The 19,513-nt window shown below is 41.0% G+C and overlaps 1 pseudogene; it reads left to right on the top strand.

Moving 5' to 3' along the window:
- Positions 1-9,142: 9,142 nt before the first annotated feature.
- LOC132489080 (UV radiation resistance-associated gene protein-like) lies at positions 9,143-10,135 on the top strand (annotated as a pseudogene).
- The last annotated feature ends 9,378 nt before the right edge of the window (positions 10,136-19,513 follow it).

Raw genomic sequence — 19,513 nt, 5'->3', positions numbered from 1 at the left:
AGGAAATACACGAACTTTAAAGTTTGTAGGAAGACCCTAAGGTAAAGAATCTGGTATTTTTGAGTAACTGAAAGGCCAGGGAGGAGAGGGATCAGAGAGAAAGCATGGAGTGTGGAGTGAAATGAGTTTGGAGAAAGTAGGCAGGAATTAGATCATGCAGTGCGTTATAAGTGGTGCTGAGTATTTTGGACTGAATCCTACGGACAGCTGGAAACTTCTAGGGGATTTCTAAGCAGGGGAGAGATGGGAATACAAGCCACCCCACCCCCTCGCTGTCCCCCAGAGCGAGGTGAACAAGGGGTGTCCCATGGGTAGCAGCTGCAAAAACCAGGCCACCTGACATAAAAAAATAAGTCACCAGCAGTATGGTGGAGTAAAACTGCCCTCCAGGAGACACTGGTGCACTGGAGTGTAGCAGAGGGAGAGCTTTAAGATAGTGCCCGCCCTCCAAGGTCTCAGAAAAGGATTAGAGTCAGCCCTTAGATGAATGTTTAGTTAGAGGCCTGCCCCTCAGATCGCAGACATAATGATTAGCTAATAGGCTTCCTTCACAGAAAGACCAAGCTTTTGGGTCTGTTGCCTTTTGCTGTATCCTGGGGGTGGTAGCTGTTTAAGAACTCTTTCTCTCTTGGCTACAATCCTGTGGGACCCAAGAGGTTAAGCCCCACTGTCCTCCAGAGCCAGGCAATGTAGAGGTATCTCCTGGCAGCAGCCACAAGTATCTGGGTGCCAGACAGAGGGGTATGAGCTCCTTTCTAGGTGACATCAATTATTACAGTCCCATGGGACAGGAACACAAACTCCCCTGGCCTCCAGAGCCATGCAGTTAAGATGCATGCCTTTGGCAGCAGCAGCAAAGATCTGGGCAGCAGACACATGGCATGTAAAAGCTCCCTTCCAGGAGATACTGGTGCTCTGGAGCATGGCAAAGGGAGAATGCAAAGATGGCACCTGCCAGTCTCTGTCCCTGGAGAGTATTCCAGCAGGCTCCCAGATGTATGTGTTAAATTAGATGCCTGCCCCTCAGGCTGATGCTTTAATATAAGCAGGTGAGCCTCCTTCACTTTATTTATTTTTTTAAAGCTTTATCTATACAATTTTTATTTTATATTTTTTAATTACAATGTTTTCTTCCAAGTTTATTGAGATGTAATTGACATACAGCACTGTATAAATGTACAGCATAATGATGTAACTTACATCATGGAATGATTACCACAATAAGTTTAGTAAACATCCATCCCGTAAAGATACAATATTAAACAATTAGAAAAAATTATATTTTCCTTGTGATGAGACCTCGGGATTTACTCTCTTAACGACTTTCATATATAACACACAGCAGTGTTAATTATATTTATCCTGTGGTACACTACATCCCTGTATTTATTTATCATAAAACTAGAAGTTTGTACTTTTTGACTAACTTCATCCCTCCCAGCAACCCTGCCTGCGGTAAGCACAAATCTGATCTCGTTTTCTGTGAGTTTGTTTCTTTATTTGTCTGTTTGTTTTGAGGTATAATTGACCAACAACGCTATATTAGTTCCTGGTATATAGCACAGTGATTCCATATTTCTATACATTTCAAAATGATCACCATGGTAAGTCTACTTACCATCTGTCACCATACAAAGACTTTACATAATTATTGACTATATACTCCACAGAGTACATGTCATACCCATGACTCATTAATTCTGTAACTGGAAGTTTCTACCTCTCAATCTCTCCTCCCCTGCCTCCCCTCTGGCAACCATCTGTTCTTTGTATCTATGACTATGTTTCTATTTTGTTATGTTTGTTCATTTGTCTTGATTTTTATTTATTTTTATTTATTTTTAAAATAAATTTATTTATTGTATTTATTTTTATTTTGGGCTGCATTGGGTCTTCATTGCTGTGCACGGGCTTTCTCTAGTTGCAGCGGGCAGGGGCTATTCTTCATTGCAGTGCGTGGGCTTCTCATTGTGATGGCTTCTCTTTGTTGCGGAGCATAGGATCTAGACACGCAGGCTTCAGTAGCTGTGGCAAGCAGGCTCAGTAGTTGTGGCTCGTGGGCTCTGGAGCGCAGGCTCAGTAGTTGTGACACAAGGTATTAGTTGCTCTGCGACATGTGGGATCTTCCCAGACCAAGGCTCGAACCCGTGTCCCCTGCATTGGCAGATGGATTCTTAACCACTGTGCCAACATGGAAGTCCTGTCTTGATTTTTAGATTTCACATAAAACTGAAATCATATAATATTTGTCTTTCTCTGGTTGACTTATTTCACTAAGCATAATACCCCCTAAGGCCATTCATGTTGACACAAATGACAAGATTTCATTCTTTTTTATGGCTGAGTAATATTTTACTTTATAGATATATTGTATTGTGTATATATATATATATATATATATAAAATACGTACCACATATATATAAATACCTATATATACATACCTATATATATATACACACACACACACACACATATATATATATATATGTATATACACATATATATCACATCGTCTTTTTCTATTCATCTATGGATGGACCCTTAGGTTGCTCCCATATCTTGGCTATTGTAAGTAATGCTGCAATGAACATTGGGGTACACATATCTTTTAAAATTAGTATTTTCATCTTCTCTGGATAAGTAACCAGGAAGGGAACTGCTGGATTGTACGGTAGTTCTATTTTTCATTTTTTGAGGAACCTCCACACTCTTTTCCACAGTGGCTGCACCAATTTACATTCCCACCAACAGTGTACGAGTGTTCCCTTTTCTCCACATCTTGCCAACACTTGTTATTTGTTGTCTTTTTGATGATAGCCATTCTGACAAGTGTGGAATATCCCTAATGATTACTGATGTTGTAAACCTGAAACTAATAGAATGCTATATGTCAATTATACATCAATACAAATTATTTAAAATGTACTGGTGCAAGGGGCAACATCATCTTTAAGGAGTTCAGCTGAGTTCCTCATCTGTAGAACAGTTCGATGATACATTGTCACAGACCAGTGTTTGTTAAGAGCTCTGAGGATAATGAGTTCTCCCAAGTAACAGAGGTCAGGGGCTGCACTTAAGAGCCTGAAACTAGGGTACCAGAATCAGCATCAAAATTGCCAATATTGGAGGGGCTGCTGAAGTGATTTACCTTTTACCTAAGGACTTCTGAAGGGCTAACAGACAATGTCATTCTAAGACAAACAGATGAGGAGCCAAAGAGAGTGCTGCTTAACACCTATAATCAGAAGAAGGCAAAGTTGGAGGAGCGGGAGACTGAGAATGGTTGCACCAAAAAAAAAAAAAAAAGAAGAAGAAGAAAAAAAAAAAGAAAATAGTGATGCCTGTTCAGTTCATGGAACAAAGCCGATTTTCAAATACATAATCTGTTGACTAAAGAGACCACTGGGTTTCTAGGAGGAAGGACATATCAACATCATGACAAATAGATTATGTAGTAAGTCTCCCAGTCCTTTCCCCAAGAAATCTACAACCATCTCCTTGGGAGACAATATGGTAGGGATAGAGAAACAACTAGAATTGAGAAGATTATTGGACACAGTGTCTGCACTGATATTGATGCTCAGACTCCAAAGCATTTTCATAGACCCTGAAATAGTGGGAGCTTATGACATCAGGAAATAAGTGGTGTCCTAGCTGGCATACATTTTACAATGTGTTCAGTGGTCTGTAGTCCAACCCAGTGGTCATGCCTCCAAGTCCCCAGGTATATAATTGGGATTGGTATCTTAGGCAGTGGGGATAATGTCCTTATAAAGTCCTTGGCATGCGGAATAAAAGCTATCATCATCACTGTGCAGGTGGAAGCCTCTTAAACATACCTCTGGCCCTGGCCAAGATAGTGAATCAAAGTCAATATTGTGTTCACGGTGGGAAGATGGACACAAGGGTCACCATTAAAGACAAAAAGAGGCAGCAGTGCTTGTACATATCATATCTCCACTGAAATCACCAGTCTGGCCCTAACAGAAACCTAATCAATCCTAATGAGGGATTGTAGACAACCAACTCTCCCAAGGAGAATGTCTTATTGTGGGTGCTGGATCAGAAATAGTATCATTCCTAGAGGATATTAAAATGACCTCAGGTGCCTTGGCACACAGCCATTGATTTGGTAAACTTAATTTCTATATTGATCAGAAAAGAGTATCAAAAAATGGTAGCATTCACGTGGCATGGATAACCATATTTGTGTACTTGCCTCCAGGGCCATGTTCACCTCCTTGCATCTGACATAATATTATCTGAACAGATCTAGAGTCTCAGAACCTGCAGAAGACATCGTACTGATTCATGATATCAAGAGCATCATGCTGATGGGACCAGGCGAACATGAGTTGGTTAATCCATTACAAGTCTTATAAGGAGATACACATTCCAAGGTTAAGAGATAAACCCTACAAAGATTCAGGGACAATTCACATTACTGGAATATTTAGGGTTACAGTGGTGTAGGTCATGTTCAGGCATACCCCGAGATTAAAGGCAAGTTGCTTCATGGTGCCTTCCCTACCACAAGGAATGTGATGGCTGATATATATGCTGCTTTGGGTTATTGAAGCAAACATTTCACACCTATGAATACTATGCTGGATGATAATGAAGTGGGAACACAAAGCAAGGAAGGGCCTTGCTTTCTTGCTAGCCTGTGTAAGCAGAGCCATAATTTGGGCCATAAAGTCTGGCACAGCTGATGTCTTTGACCCAGTGGGAAACTGGTGGTAGGAGTAAAGATGTGCTGTGGAATCTGTGGCAGGCCCCAAAGGAGAATCACAACGTAGGCCGTAGGGTTTTGAAACAAGGCCATGCCATCTGTGTCATGGAGACTATGGAGAAACAGCTCTCGGTGCATTGGGGGAACCTGAGCAAAATGAGCTTTTAGTCCATGTGGCCCCGTATGAGCACGTGTCCTGAATCGGCAAGTATCAGCTAGGTTTCTTTGGGGCTGCCAATCCATAAAATCAGATGGATCTGGCAGCAATTCACAGAAAACTCAAAATAGAACATCCAATACCAAGCTCATACAAGAGGAGAAGACATGGGTACGTTGTATGAGCGGGTATTTGAAGTCATCATATCACTCACCATGGTTTCACTAGTCACTTCACTCAGCTTCCATATATGCCCACATGGGGGTTTTGTTCAGTCAGCTAAATGAGGAATAAAATGCCTGACTTTGGTGTATGGATGGGTAGGCTTGGTATGTGGGTTGAAACCAAACATGCAAGATGACTGCATAACATTCCTCTTCAAGGATGACTCTAAAAAGAGAGAAATAATAAAAAAACATATTCTTGGGCAGTTTTAGGTCTAGTACCTTGGTTGTCTACGCTACGTGGAAGGTTTCTAATTAGATTACTTGAGGTGGCCAAGAGCCTGATGAGCTGGTCAGGGCCTAGAATAAAAAGGACTAGAGCATCAGAGAAAAGGTGTTCTAGAGTAGAGCTCTGTGGCTGCTCATATAGCTTGAGTCAGGAAGTGTGAAGCTTTTCTTTTTGAAGTATAGTTGATTTACAATATTGTGTTAGTTTCATTTGTATAGCAAAATGATTCAGATATATACCTCTCTATATCTGTACCTGTATATCTCTCTGTCTATCTCTATATAGTGCAGATTATTTTCCATTATAGGTTTTTAGAAGATATTGAATAGAGTTCCCTGTGCTCTACAATAAATCCTTTTTGCTTATCCATTTTGTGTACAGCAGTTTGTATCTCTTAATCCCAAACTCCTAATTTATCCCTCTACTCCCTCCCTTCCCCCTTTGGTAACCATACGTTTGTTTTCTATGTCTGTGAGTCTGTTTCTGTTTTGTATATAGATTCATTTGTATTATTTTTTAGACTCCACGTATAAGTGATATCATATAATATTTGTCTTTCTCTGTCTGATGTTCTTTACTTAGTATGATATTCTTTAGTTCCATCCATGTTGTTGCAAATGTCAGTATTTCATTTTTTATGGCTGAGTACTATTCCAGGGTGTGTGTGTGTGTGTGTGTGTGTGTGTGTGTGTGTGTGTATTACATCTTCTTAAGCCAATCGTCTGTAGATGGGCACATGGGTTGTTTCCATGTCTTGGCTATTGTAAATAGTGCTGCTATGAACATTGGGGTACATGTATATTTTTGAATTAATATTTTTGGTTTTTGCGGGTATATACCCAGGAGTGGAATTGCTGAATCTTATGGTAGCTCTATTTTTAGATTTTTAAGGAACATCCATACTGTTTTCCATGGTGACTGCACCAATTTACATTCCCATCAATAGTGCACGAGAGTTCCGTTTTTCCCACATCTTTTCCAGCATTTATAATTTGTAGATTTTTGATATAGCTATTCTGACATTTGTGAGGTGATACCTCATTGTGGTTTTGACTTGCATTTCTCTAATAATTAGTGATGTTGAGCATCTTTTCATGTGCCTGTTGGCCACCTGCATGTCTTCTTTGGAGAAATGTCCATGTTGGTCTTCTTCCCATTTTTGATTGGATTTTTGTAGCACAGCTTCATGCCTATCAAGAAGCATCCATCCTGGAAAAGGTCCTGAGCAACCAGGCAGACAAAATGACTCAGCCAATCAACATTAGACAATCTTCACCATTAACCACCATGGAATTGGCACAATGGGCACATGAACAGAGTGTCCATGGTGGCAGAGGTAGTGGCTTCACTGAGCTCAATAGCATGGACTCCCACTTGCCAAGAAAGTCAGTCCAGGTACTACCGTCTCTAAATGTCCAACTTGCCAACAACAAAGATCATTGCTGAAGTCCTGGAAGTCACTATTCCTCAAGAAGACCTAGCAGCTAACTGGTGGAAAGTCAACTACCGTGGGCCCCTTCCCATCTGGAAGGGCCAGCGTTTGGTCCTCACAAGAATAGATATCAACTCTAGATGTGATAAGTAGCCTTTTGTGCCTGCAGAGCCACAGCCAGCACCAGTATTGGGGGCCTGCTGATGAAATGTGTGATCTTTAACCATGGAATCCCACGTGGCTTAGGATGTGAACAGAGACCTCAGCCTTCAGGGAATGAGGTAAAGGAATGGGCCCATCCCAATGGAATCCATTGTTTGCCTCGCATCAAATATCCACTGGCAACCACCCGCACACTGCACTGCAATGACCTACTGAAGGCACAGCCGAAACATCAGCTCAGAAACAATATCCTGGAAGGATAGAGTGCCATCCTTCAGGGTACAGTGTGTATGTTCAATCAAAGACTGCTATACGGTACTGTATATCCATTATGAGGAATATATGGGACCGGGAAGCAAGGAGTAGAAGTTGGGTGGTCCTACTTACCATGACTCTTAATGATCCACTGGTGGTTTTTCTGCTTGCCCTCCTAGCAACTGTGTATTCTCCAGGGCTGTAGGTAGGTCTTGGTCCACAGAGAATGCACTTTTGCCAGGGATACAGCATGAATGCCATGGAACTGCAAGGTACATTGGCCATCAAGGCTCCTCAGTCATCATATGTCCAAAGACTAGCTTGTGAGAGCAGGAGTCACCATTACGGATAGAGTCACTGACCTGGAGTAGCAGGGGAGTTAAGGCTGCTATTCCTCAGTAGAGGCTTGGAGGATTACCTGTGGAACCCAGGTGATACTCTTGCCAGACTCCTGGAACTCCTTTGCTTGGGCAATGGTAACTGGAATGGACTTGTGCAACAATCTTGACCTGAGAGTCTCAGACTCCTCGAGTATAAAGATGCAAAATTTTTAAATAAACAATATGAAGAGTCTCCTGTTTTTCCTGTATGTTGTACTCTTCCCCATCTACTTTCTCCTTTCTTATACTCATACCCCGTGAGTATATAAAACTACCACAAGTCTTGCAGAAACAATTCTCAGCAATGGTGTTCTGTTGGTTATCGGGACTCCTTCAAGGGGCAGGATAATAGGAAAGAGCCTCAGGCACTAATTTTGGTTAAAGGTGAAACTGCTGCTAAAGTTAAAATACAGGACAGTTCCTCCAATTCTTCCTCTTACAGAAACCCTGAGCCTGCTTCAGCTGTGAAGTCACCTGGACTGCTGTTGTTCTCTGATATGCCTCAACTCAATGAAGATTTATCCTCTATTGGAGTCACATAAATCTTAAAAAAAAAAATGGTGCCATTGCTTGGGGAGAGGGTGGAAACATTTCCAACACTGCCTGATGGGGTCAAACACAGAACTGATCAAAGAACCCTAATTTTCTTTGGTGTGGAGGTAAGTCCTCCTCCTCTTCATTTTTTTTTGTTTGTTTATTTGTTTTTTCATAGTTTGGAGTTGCAGGGCTGTGAATCTCTTGAAGGTCAAACTTTTGTCAGGCTGAGGTCAGTATTTTCCTTTTGCTTTCTGGAGATCTTTGGACGAGCAGAAAATTAGGCATTTTTCCTAAAGTAGGTCATTTCCCTCTTTCTACCTCAGATTTCTTTTACCTGGGGAAACTCCTATTTTACCCAAATTGCTGGTCAGATTTGCTCTAGAAATATGGTCTGTCAGAAGGACCCTTTCTCTATTAATTTCTTCTCAAAGTAGCATGTGTTCATTCAGTACCATCTCAAATTTAGTTTCTTGGGTGTGTCAGACTTGTGAGTGTGGCACTTAGAAGAAAGGGCATTAGAATAGCCATCACACCACGGGCAGCCTACCTCAGTTGGTACAAAGAAGACAAGAAAGGAAATACATTAAACAGATTCCAATATTTTGAGGCCTCTTTAAACGTCAACCTTCTTCTCCTCTCAAAGCCCTTGACCTTCTCTCTACCTCTGTTTCTGTCTCTCATAACCCCACTCCTTCCTAACATCCTTACTAGCCTGATCTCTCCTTTCTTTTAAGCTCCCTTGCTTTTCTGCCCTTGTTTGATTGGGAGTAATCCAACCATGTTAACTAGGCTATACTTAATCTATCTCACAGGTCTGGCACCAGTTAGAAACTGCTTTTTAGGAATATTCATCTTAGGTCTTAACATGAGACAGCCACCTTTCAAAAAAGTGTGGCCTAAACCTGAAACATCAAATGTTATTTAGAAGTACAAAATGGACTGACAGACCACATGCATCCTCACATTGCCCAATTCTGAGGACTTCCAAGCAAAAGATGATGGAAGCATTGCTGTCACCCTTGTTTACACACTGCACATTTGGTATCCATGATTTCCTTTTTCCTACAAGTGCCCCTTAGATATCCTATAATTTTAAGGGATCTAGATCAACAGTCAAAGATAATATTAATGACAAGCTGAAAATGAGATTTTCCATTATACCCAAAAGGAGGGGAGAAGTGGCTGTTTGATTACAGTGTCTATCTTCTGAACAAAAATATAGCACAGCTAAGATATCAACATGGACTAGGGACTCCAGACTTGAGGCAAGCCCTCCCTAACCTGAAAAACTTCATGGAGCACGGACTAGTGGGGAGGTGCGACAGACATCACACCTCCTGTGCAATCCCTGTTCCAAAGATACAAAGCTCCATATTTGGGGGTGCAGATGTAGGCTTCTCTGGGGGATCCCTTCACCAGACAAAGGACACCGGAAACGGGCCAGCTCAGGGAATGAGAGACGTGAGTACAAAAATCCCTCCCCCCAGTTACAACTCGGTATTTGCCCAGCCTGTGACCACCATCCCCTCCATGGGAGAATCTGACAGAAAGACGACGTCTCTGTCTTCCTCCTTAGACACCTCCAAAGAAAACAAGAAAAAGGGGGTAGATCTGGGAGACAGATTACATGGAGGCCAAGTGAGTGTGAACACTAGCCAGGAACAGGGACAAGCCCTCTCGGGGTCTCCAGCCACAGTCAGTGGCACCCTCCTGCCCAGTGAGCAGGCCGGCTCCTCCAGCACCCTGCTTCCAGAGACGGGGATGGGAGGGGATTTCCACCCTGGGTCTGAAGCCGAGCTCTGCTGTGCCATGGAGCAAGCAGAAGAGTTCCTCGGTATGAAAGCCACAGGCTTCACCTCAGGCAACCAGCTGAAAGCATTTAACTGCATCCCCGTGGACAGTGCCAGGGCAGTGGAGTGTGATGAACAAGTTCTGGGAGAATTTGAAGAGTTCTCCCCAAGGATCTATGCACTGAATGAAAACATATCCAGCTTCCGCTGGCCACGCAGGAGTTCTGATAAGTGAAGCGAGAGGACAGACAGTAGGACCAGGGTAGAGTCACTGCTTGAAATGAGGATAAAGCTGCACTGGTCACCCTTTGTAATAATTATGACACAAAATGAATATTAATGAAGGATATATTCCTCAGAAAAACAGACTTTGTGAATCGAGGAGGAACTCAGGATCACTGTGTATCAGTGGGCCAAGTTAGATTTTGCTTGCAAGATTTGCTTTTCAGGCCTGACAATTGTTTAAAGGCAAAAGTCACTCTCTAGCTTGAGTCACTTTATAGGCATTTGTCTGCCTTTTTTTTTTTTAATCTTTATTGGAGTATAATTGCTTTACAATGGTGTGTTAGTTTCTGCTTTATAACAAAGTGAATCAGCTATACATATACATATATCCCCATATCTTCTCCCTCTAGCGTCTCCCTCCCACCCTCCCTATCCCACCCCTCTAGGTTGTCAAAAAGCACAAAGCACCGAGCTGATCTCCCTGTGCTATGCGACTGCTTCCCACTAGCTATCTATTTTACATTTGGTAGTATACATAAGTCCATGCCACTCTTGTCACTTCGTCCCAGTTTATCTGCTTTTTAATTTACACTTCTATGTTATCCTCAGAGGGAAGATGATAATATATAAATAATTAGTGAACTCGCCTTTAGTTTCTCATAAGCATTTGCCCTCACCAGTTTATGAAACTTTGGGGAAATTGAATATTCAGGAAAGGTCTCCAGGATCTTTGGCCATCCATTAAGTTGATGAATAAGAAGCACAATGTTCTCCTTATACACAGGCCCACCTGCCCCTGCTCCTGCCCCCAGTCTCCACAGTCAACCTAGCTGTCGTCCCATCTGCACAGTAGATGCTTGTGCATCCTGAGCGACTGAGAACACCACATTCACTGGTTCTTTAATGCAGTCACCACGACCTTCCAGCTCTTCCAGTCAGCCACACCCTTGATGCAGTCCTCAGATTAGATGAAAAACCTCACCTCTGGTGGATCCCAGGGGACCCCCAAGGACCACAATGTTACTATGGTCAGATGGCATCCAGTTCCAACTGGGAGTCAAAGTTTTTATGTGGGCAGATGCTGTTGTCAAAAGCTGGGTGTGTTTTCTGGCAATGCACTCACCATATAGAAATCCCTATATGTAAATCCCATGTTAATTTATCACATTTCAGTTGTAAAGGAAGGCATTGTATATGATGAAATATATGTGGAGAGTCAGGCTGTCCAATGTGCAAACTGCAAGGCAGTTGAGGTAGTTGGATTAAGAGACTAGATGAGGCATAGAATATTACTGGTATGTGTGCAATTGAATAAATATTAAGTTATGTTTTTGAGGTCCATTTTCATTCCTGGGGCTCAGATTTCATTTGCTATTGCTATGTACTTTATATACCCAAGGACATTGCCTCAGGGTTGCAAGCTCTTTAAGGAAATTTTGTGCTTATATCCATGTATTGTATAGAAGGACACAAATTGAGTTTTCCTCAAAAAAAAAAAAGCAGTTCAAGATTTTAGAGATAGCATGATAACCAAAGAGAAAATCACATACACTCAAATGTATGAGACTATAAATTACATAGCTTGAGGGACAAGAAAGTCCTTCACAAATGCAAACAGATCCATAATGATACCCGTAGATAATGGAAAAATGGAAGAGAGAAAAAAGGCTATAGGGACCACGGTTATCATGCTTTAGCAAATGGACTGCTCAATTCGAAACCAAAGTGCTCTCCTGCTGGGAAGACACAATTTAGTTTCAACAAGTGCCTTTGGATCAGCAAGAAATAATGGTGTTGGAGATTGGTTCAAGATGGCGGAGAAGGACGTGCGCTCACTCCCTCTTGCGAGAGCAACGGAATCACAACTAATTGCTGAACAATCATCGACAGGAAGACACTGAAACTCACCAAAAAAGACACCCCACATCCAAAGACAAAGGAGAAGACACAATGACACATTAGGAGGGGTGCAATCAAAATAAAATCAAATCCCGTAACTGCTGGATGGGTGACTCACAAACTGGAGAACAATTATACCACAGAAGTCCAATGACTGGAGTGAAGGTTCTGGGCCCCACGTTAGGCCTCCAAACCTGGGGGTTCGGCAACAGGAGGAGGAATTCCTAGAGAATCAGACGTTGAAGGCTAGCGGGATTTGATATCAGGACTTTCACAGGACTGGGGAAAACAGAGACTCCACTCGTGGTGGGCATACACAAAGTAGTGTGTGCATCAGAACCCAGAGGAAGGAGCAGTGACCCCATAGGAGACTGAACCAGACCTACCTGCTAGTGTTGGAGGGTCTCCTGCAGCGGTATGTGGTGGCTGTGGCTCACCATGAGGACAAGGACACTGGCAGCAGAAGTTCTGGGAAGTGCTCCTTGGCTTGAGCCCTACCAGAGTCCGCAATTAGCCCCACCAAAGAGCCTGGTAGGCTCCAGTGTTGGGTCACCTCAGGCCAAACAACCAACAGGGAGGGAAACCAGCCCAACCCATCAGCAGACAAGCAGATTAAAGTTTTACTGAGCTCTGCCCACCAGAGCAACAGCTAGCTCTACCCACCACCAGTTCCTCCCATCAGGAAACCTACACAAGTCTCTTAGATAGCCTCAACCACCAGAGGGCAGACAGCAGAAGCAAGAACTAAAATCATGCAGCCTGCAGAAAACCACATTTCACAGAAAGATAGACAAGATGAAAAGGCACAGGGCTATGTACCAGATGAAGGAACAAGATAAAACCCCAGAAAAACAACTAAATGAAGTGGAGATAGGCAAACTTCCAGAAAAAGAATTCAGAATACTGATAGTGAAGGTGATCCAGGTCCTCGGAAAAAGAATGGAGATAAAGATCGAGAAGATGCAAGAAATGTTTAACAAACACCTAGAAGAATTAAAGAACAAACAAACTGATGAACAATACAATAAATGAAATGAAAAATACACTAGAAGGAAACAATAGCAGAATAACTGAGGTAGAAGAACGGATAAGTGACCTGAAAGACAGAATGGTAGAATTCACTGCCATGGAACACAATAAAGAAAAAAGAATGAAAAGAAATGAAGGCAGCTTAAGAGACTTCTGGGACAACATTAAACACAACAATATTCGCTTTATAGGGGTCCCAGAAGGAGACGAGAGAGAGAAAGGATGCGAGAAAATATGTGAAGAGATTATAGTGGAAAATTTCCCTAACATGGGAAAGGAAATAGCCACCCAAGTCCAGGAAGCGCAGAGAGTCCCAGGCAGGATAAACCCAAGGAGGAACACACTGAGACACATAGTAATCAAATTGACAAAAATTAAAGAAAAAGAAAAATTCTTGAAAGCAACAAGGGAAAAAGGACACATAACATACAAGGGAATTCCCATAAGGTTAACAGCTGATTTCTCAGCAGAAACTGTACAAGCCAGAAGGGAGTGGCATGATATAATTGAAGTGATGAAAGGGAAGAACCTACAACCAAGATTACTCTACCTGGCAAGGATCTCATTCAAATTTGACGGAGAAATCAAAACCTTTACAGACAAGCAAAAGCTAAGAGAATTCAGCACCACCAAACCAGCTCTACAACAAATGCTAAAGAAACTTCTCTAAGTGGGAAACACAAGAGAAGAAAAGGACCTACAAAAACAAATGCATAACAATTAAGAAAATGGTAATAGAAACATACATATCGATAATCACCTTAAACGTGAATGGATTAAATGCTCCAACCAAAAGACACAGGCTCACTGAATGGATACAAAAACAAGACCCACATATATATATATATATATATATATATATATATATATATATATATACACATATATATATATATACATACATATATGCTGTCTACAAGAGACCCACTTCACAACTAGGGCCTCGTACAGACTGAAAGTGAGGGGATGGAAAAAAGATATTCCATGCAAATGGAAATCAAAAGAAAGCTGGAGTAGCAATACTCATATCAGATAAAACAGAGATTAAAATAAAGAATGTTACAAGAGACAAGGAAGGACACTACATAATGATCACGGGATCAATGCAAGAAGGTATAACAATAATAAATATATATGCACCCAACATAGGAGCACCTCAATACATGAGGCAACTGCTAACAGCTATTAAAGAGGAAATCGACAGTAACACAATAATACTGGGGGACGTTAACACCTCATTTACAATTATGGACAGGTCATCCAAACAGAAATTATATGGAAACACAAGCTTTAAATGACACAATACACCAGATAGATTTAATTCATATTTATAGGACACTCCATCCAAAAACAGCAGATTACACTTTCTTCTCAAGTGCATATGGAACATTCTCCAGGATAGATCACATCTTGGGTCACAAATCAAACCTCAGTAAATTTAAGAAAATTAAATCATCTCAAGCATCTTTTCTGATGACAATGCTATGAGATTAGAAATCAATAACAGGGAAAAAAACGTAAAAAACACAAACACATGGAGGCTAAACATACATTACTAAATAAGCAAGAGATCACTGAAGAAATCAAAGAGGAAATCAAAAAATACCTAGAGACAAATGACAATGAAAACACAACGATCCAAAACCTATGGGATGCAGCAAAAGCAGTTCTAAGAGGGAAGTGTATAGCAATACAAGCCTACCTCAAGAAACAAGAAAAATCTCAAATAACAAATCTAACCTTACACCTACAGGAACAAGAGAAAGAAGAACAAACAAAATCCAAAATTAGTACAAGGAAGGAAAACATAAAGATGAGAGAAGAAATAAATGAAATAGAAACAAAGAAAACAATGGCAAAGATCAATAAAAATAAAAGTTGGTTCTTTGAGAAGATAAACAAAATTGATAAACCATTAGGCAGACTCATCAAGAAAAAGAGGGAGAGGACACAAATTAATAAAATTAGAATGAAAAAGGAGAACTTACAACAGACACCGCAGAAATACAAAGCATCCTAAGAGACTACTACAAGGAACTCTATGCCAATAAAATGGACAACCTGGAAGAAATGGAAAAATTCTTAGAAAGGTATAACCTTCCGAGACTGAACCAGGAAGAAACAGAAAATATGAACACCCCAATCACAAGTAAGGAAATTGAAACTGTGATTAAAAATCTGCCAATAAATAAAAGTCCAGGACCAGATGGCTTCACAGGTGAATTCTTTCAAGCATTCAGAGAAGAGCTAACACCCACCCATCTCAAACTTTTCCAAAAATTGCAGAGGAAAGAACATGCCTAAACTCATTCTATGATGCCACCATCACCCTCATCCCAAAACCAGAAAAGGATACTAAAAAAAAAGAAGAAAATTACAGACCAATATCACTGATGAATATAGATGCAAATATCCTCAACAAAATACTAGCAAACAGAATCCAACAACACATTAAAAGGACATACACCATGATCAAGTGGGACTTGTCCCAGGGATGCAAGTATTCTGCAATATACACAAATCAGTCAATGTGATACATCATATTAATAAATTGAAAGATTAAAAACCATACGATCATCTCAATAGATGCAGAAAAAGCTTTTGACAAAATTTAACACTGATTTATGCTAAAAACTCTACAGAAAGTGGATATAGTGAGAACCCACCTCAACATAATAAAGACCATATATGACAAACGCACAGCAAACATCATTCTCAATGGTGAAAAACTGAATGAATTTACTCTAAGATCAGGAACAGGACAAGGATGTCCACTCTCGCCACTATAATTCAACATAGCTTTGGAAGTCCTAGCCACAGAAATCAGAGAAGAAAAAGAAATAAAAGGAATTCAAATTGGAAAAGAAGAAGTAAAATTGTCACTATTTGCAGATGACATGATACTATACACAGAGAATCCTAAAGATGCCACTGGAAAACTACTAGACCTAATCAATGAATTTGGTAACATTGTGGGATACAAAATTAATGCACAGAAATCTCTTGCATTCCTATACACTAATGATGAAAACTCTGAAAGAGAAATTAAGGAAACACTCCCATTTACCACTGCAACAAAAAGAATAAAATACCTAGGAATAAACCTACCTAGGGAGACAAAAGACCTGTATGCAGAAAACTATAAGACACTGATGAAAGAAATTAAAGATGATACCAACAGATGGAGAGATATACCATGTTCTTGGATTGGAAGAATCAATATTGTGAAAATGACTATACCACCCAAAGCAATCTACAGATTCAGTGCAATCCCTATCATATTACCAATGACATTTTTTATAGAACTAGATCAAAAAATCTTAAAATCTGTATGGAGACACAAAAGACCCTGAATAGCCAAAGCAGTCTTGAGGGAAAAAAATGGACCTGGAAGAATCAGACTCCCTGACTTCAGACTATACTACAAAGCTACAGTAATCAAGACAATATGGTACTGGCACAAAGACAGAAATATAGATATAGAACAAGACAGAAAGCCCAGAGATAAACCCACACACCTATGGTCCACTAATCTATGAAAAAGGAGGCAAGGATATACAATGGAGAAAAGACAGTCTCGTCAACAAGTGGTGCTGGGAAAAGTGGACAGCTACATGTAAAAGAATGAAATTAGAACACTCCCTAATACCATACACAAAAATAAACTCAAAATGGATTCGAGACCTAAATGTAAGAGTGGACACTATAAAACTCTTAGAGGGAAACATAGAAAGAACACCCTGACATAAATCACAGCAAGATATTTTTTGACCCACCTCCTAGACTAATGGAAATAAAAACAAAAATAAACAAATGGGACCTAATGAGACTTAAAAGCTTTTGCACAGCCAAGGAAACTATAAAGAAGATGAAAAGACAACTCTCAGAATGGGAGAAAATATCTGCAAACGAATCAATGGACAAAGGATTAATCTCCAAAATATATAAACAGCTCATGCAGCTCAATGTTAAAAACACAAACAACCCAATCAAAAAATGGGCAGAAGACCTAAATAGACATTTCTCCAAAGAAGACATACAGATGGCCAAGAAGCACATGAAAAGCTGCTCAACATCACTAATTATTAGAGAAATGCAAATCAAACTACAATGAGGTATCACCTCACACCAGTTAGAATGGGCATCATCAGAAATTGTACAAACAACAAATGCTGGAGAGGGTGTGCAGAAAAGGGAATGCTCTTGCACTGTTGGTGGGAATGTAAGTTGATACAGCCACTATGGAGAACAGTATGGAGCTTCCTTAAAAAACTAAAAATAGAATTACCATATAACTCAGCAATCTCTGAGTATATACTGGGCATATACTCAGAAAAAAACATAATTCAAAAAGACACATGCACCCCAATGTTCAGTGCAGCACTATTTACAATAGCCAGGACATGGAAGCAACCTAAATGCCCATGGAAGGATGAATGGATAAAGAAAATATGGTACATATATACAATGGAATATTACTCAACCATAAAAAGGAACGAAATTGGGTCATTTGTAGAGACGTGGATGGATCTAGAGACTGTCATACAGAGTGAAGTAAGTCAGAAAGAGAAAAACAAACACCGTATGCTAACACATATATATGGAATCTAAGGGAAAAAAAGGTCATGAAGAACCTAGGGTAAGACGGGAATAAAGACACACACCTACTAGAGAATGGACTTGAGGATATGGGGAGGGGGAAGGGTAAGCTGTGACAAAGTGAGAGAGGGGCATGGATATATATACACTACCGAATGTAAAATAGATAGCTAGTGGGAAGTAGCTGCATAGCACATGGAGATCAGCTAGGTGGTTTGTGACCACCTAGAGGGGTGGGATAGGAAGGGTGGGAGGGAGGGAGACGCAAGAGGGAAGAGATATGGGAACATATGTATATGTATAACTGATTCACTTTGTTATAAAGCAGAAACTAACACACTATTGTAAAGCAATTATACTCCAATAAAGATGTTAAAAAGAAAATCAGATGATCAGGTTTGGAAGAAGCCTCCAGTGGTTTGATTTCCTAAGTGAAGTCATCCACCTGCAGCATGCCACACAGACCCCCATAGCAGGTGTCCAGTGTGCCCATGGACCCAGGAACCCCTTCCAGGTGGCTAAAGTAGTAACAGTCTCGGGGGATAAAAGGGTAGTCCTCCTGCATGGCACCTTTGTTGTTATCGGTGAGAATAGGAAAATGCCTGGGCAGCAAGCTCTTCTTGACTCTCATGTGAAGCACGTATCTTTGGCCACTGAAGCAAACCTTGTAGGAGAGCTGGCCTTGTGTTGCGGCTCCACGCACTCTGTGGGACACCTTCCTGGGGATCACAATTTCAGAGGAAGTGAAATGCCAACCTGGGGAGTCATGGGAGCAGCGGGTCGGAAATAGGAGTAGACAGAGCAGAGGCAGCCAGAGATGACCTGCCAGGTGGGCCTGGGCCCAGGCAGGCCCCATGAGTGAGGAAGCCTGTGACCAAAGAAATGCACTCCAACGGGAGGCAGGCAAGACTATCCCTGGAACAGCAACACCTAAACAGCAGTCTAGTCCTGAGGAGAGCAGAGAGAGGCTGGAGGCTGGGCATGCCCAGAGAGGTGGAGGAGGGAGGGGGAAGCTCTTACATAACAATGGTGTATTCATGAGGGGGAGGGGCTGTGCTAAGTGATCCTGGGGATCCTGGCACAGGGCTCTTAGAGAGGAGGAAACATGGGAGAAATTAGGAAAAATGGAGTGTCCATCTTGGGCTGAGTGGTCCCACGGCCTCTTGGAGAAGTCACAGGGGAAGAATCAGTGTGTGTCGTGCAATTTTAAGACAGTGATTGACATTTTTTCCCTGAAACCAAAATGAGACAAGGCTTCAATTTGTAATTAAGAAATTACAAAATGGAGAGGAGAATGGAAGCTTCGTTGTGTAAGAATTTTGAGGAAAGAATCAGATTCTCTCATACTTTATAAAAATAGAATTGTTGGGCGTGATTAACGGAACAAAAGAATAGTGTCATGAGTAGAAAAGGTAGGGTGGATAATAATAGTTTCTAATAAAGTTAAACTTCACTTGCCCTATGTCTCAGTGATTCTAGCCATAGGATTTTCCCCACAGTGATTCATATGTGGATATTCATAGCAGCATTATTCACAAGTTTATTCCACAGACTGGAAACAAACAACCAGCACTGAATAGATGAATGGCAAACAAACTGGCATATTCATTTAGTATGATAATCCTCAGTAAATCTGAACAAGTTTCTGACATGTGTAAGAACATGGATGTATCTATCTCATAGATATTATGATGATAGAAAGAAATCAGACCAAAGAAACTTCATACAGGACTTCATTTGTATGAAGTTCTGGAATAGTCCAGAAAATAATATAGGGGAACAGAATTTAAATCACTGTTTTCCTGATGTGAGGGAATGGAGGGATGGAGGGAACTTTCTGGAGTGATGGGAAACTTCTGAA

This window comes from Mesoplodon densirostris, chromosome 4 (assembly GCF_025265405.1).
Source record: "Mesoplodon densirostris isolate mMesDen1 chromosome 4, mMesDen1 primary haplotype, whole genome shotgun sequence".
In the NCBI taxonomy this organism is placed as follows: domain Eukaryota; kingdom Metazoa; phylum Chordata; class Mammalia; order Artiodactyla; family Ziphiidae; genus Mesoplodon; species Mesoplodon densirostris.
This window is presented reverse-complemented; position numbering and strand designations above follow the sequence as displayed.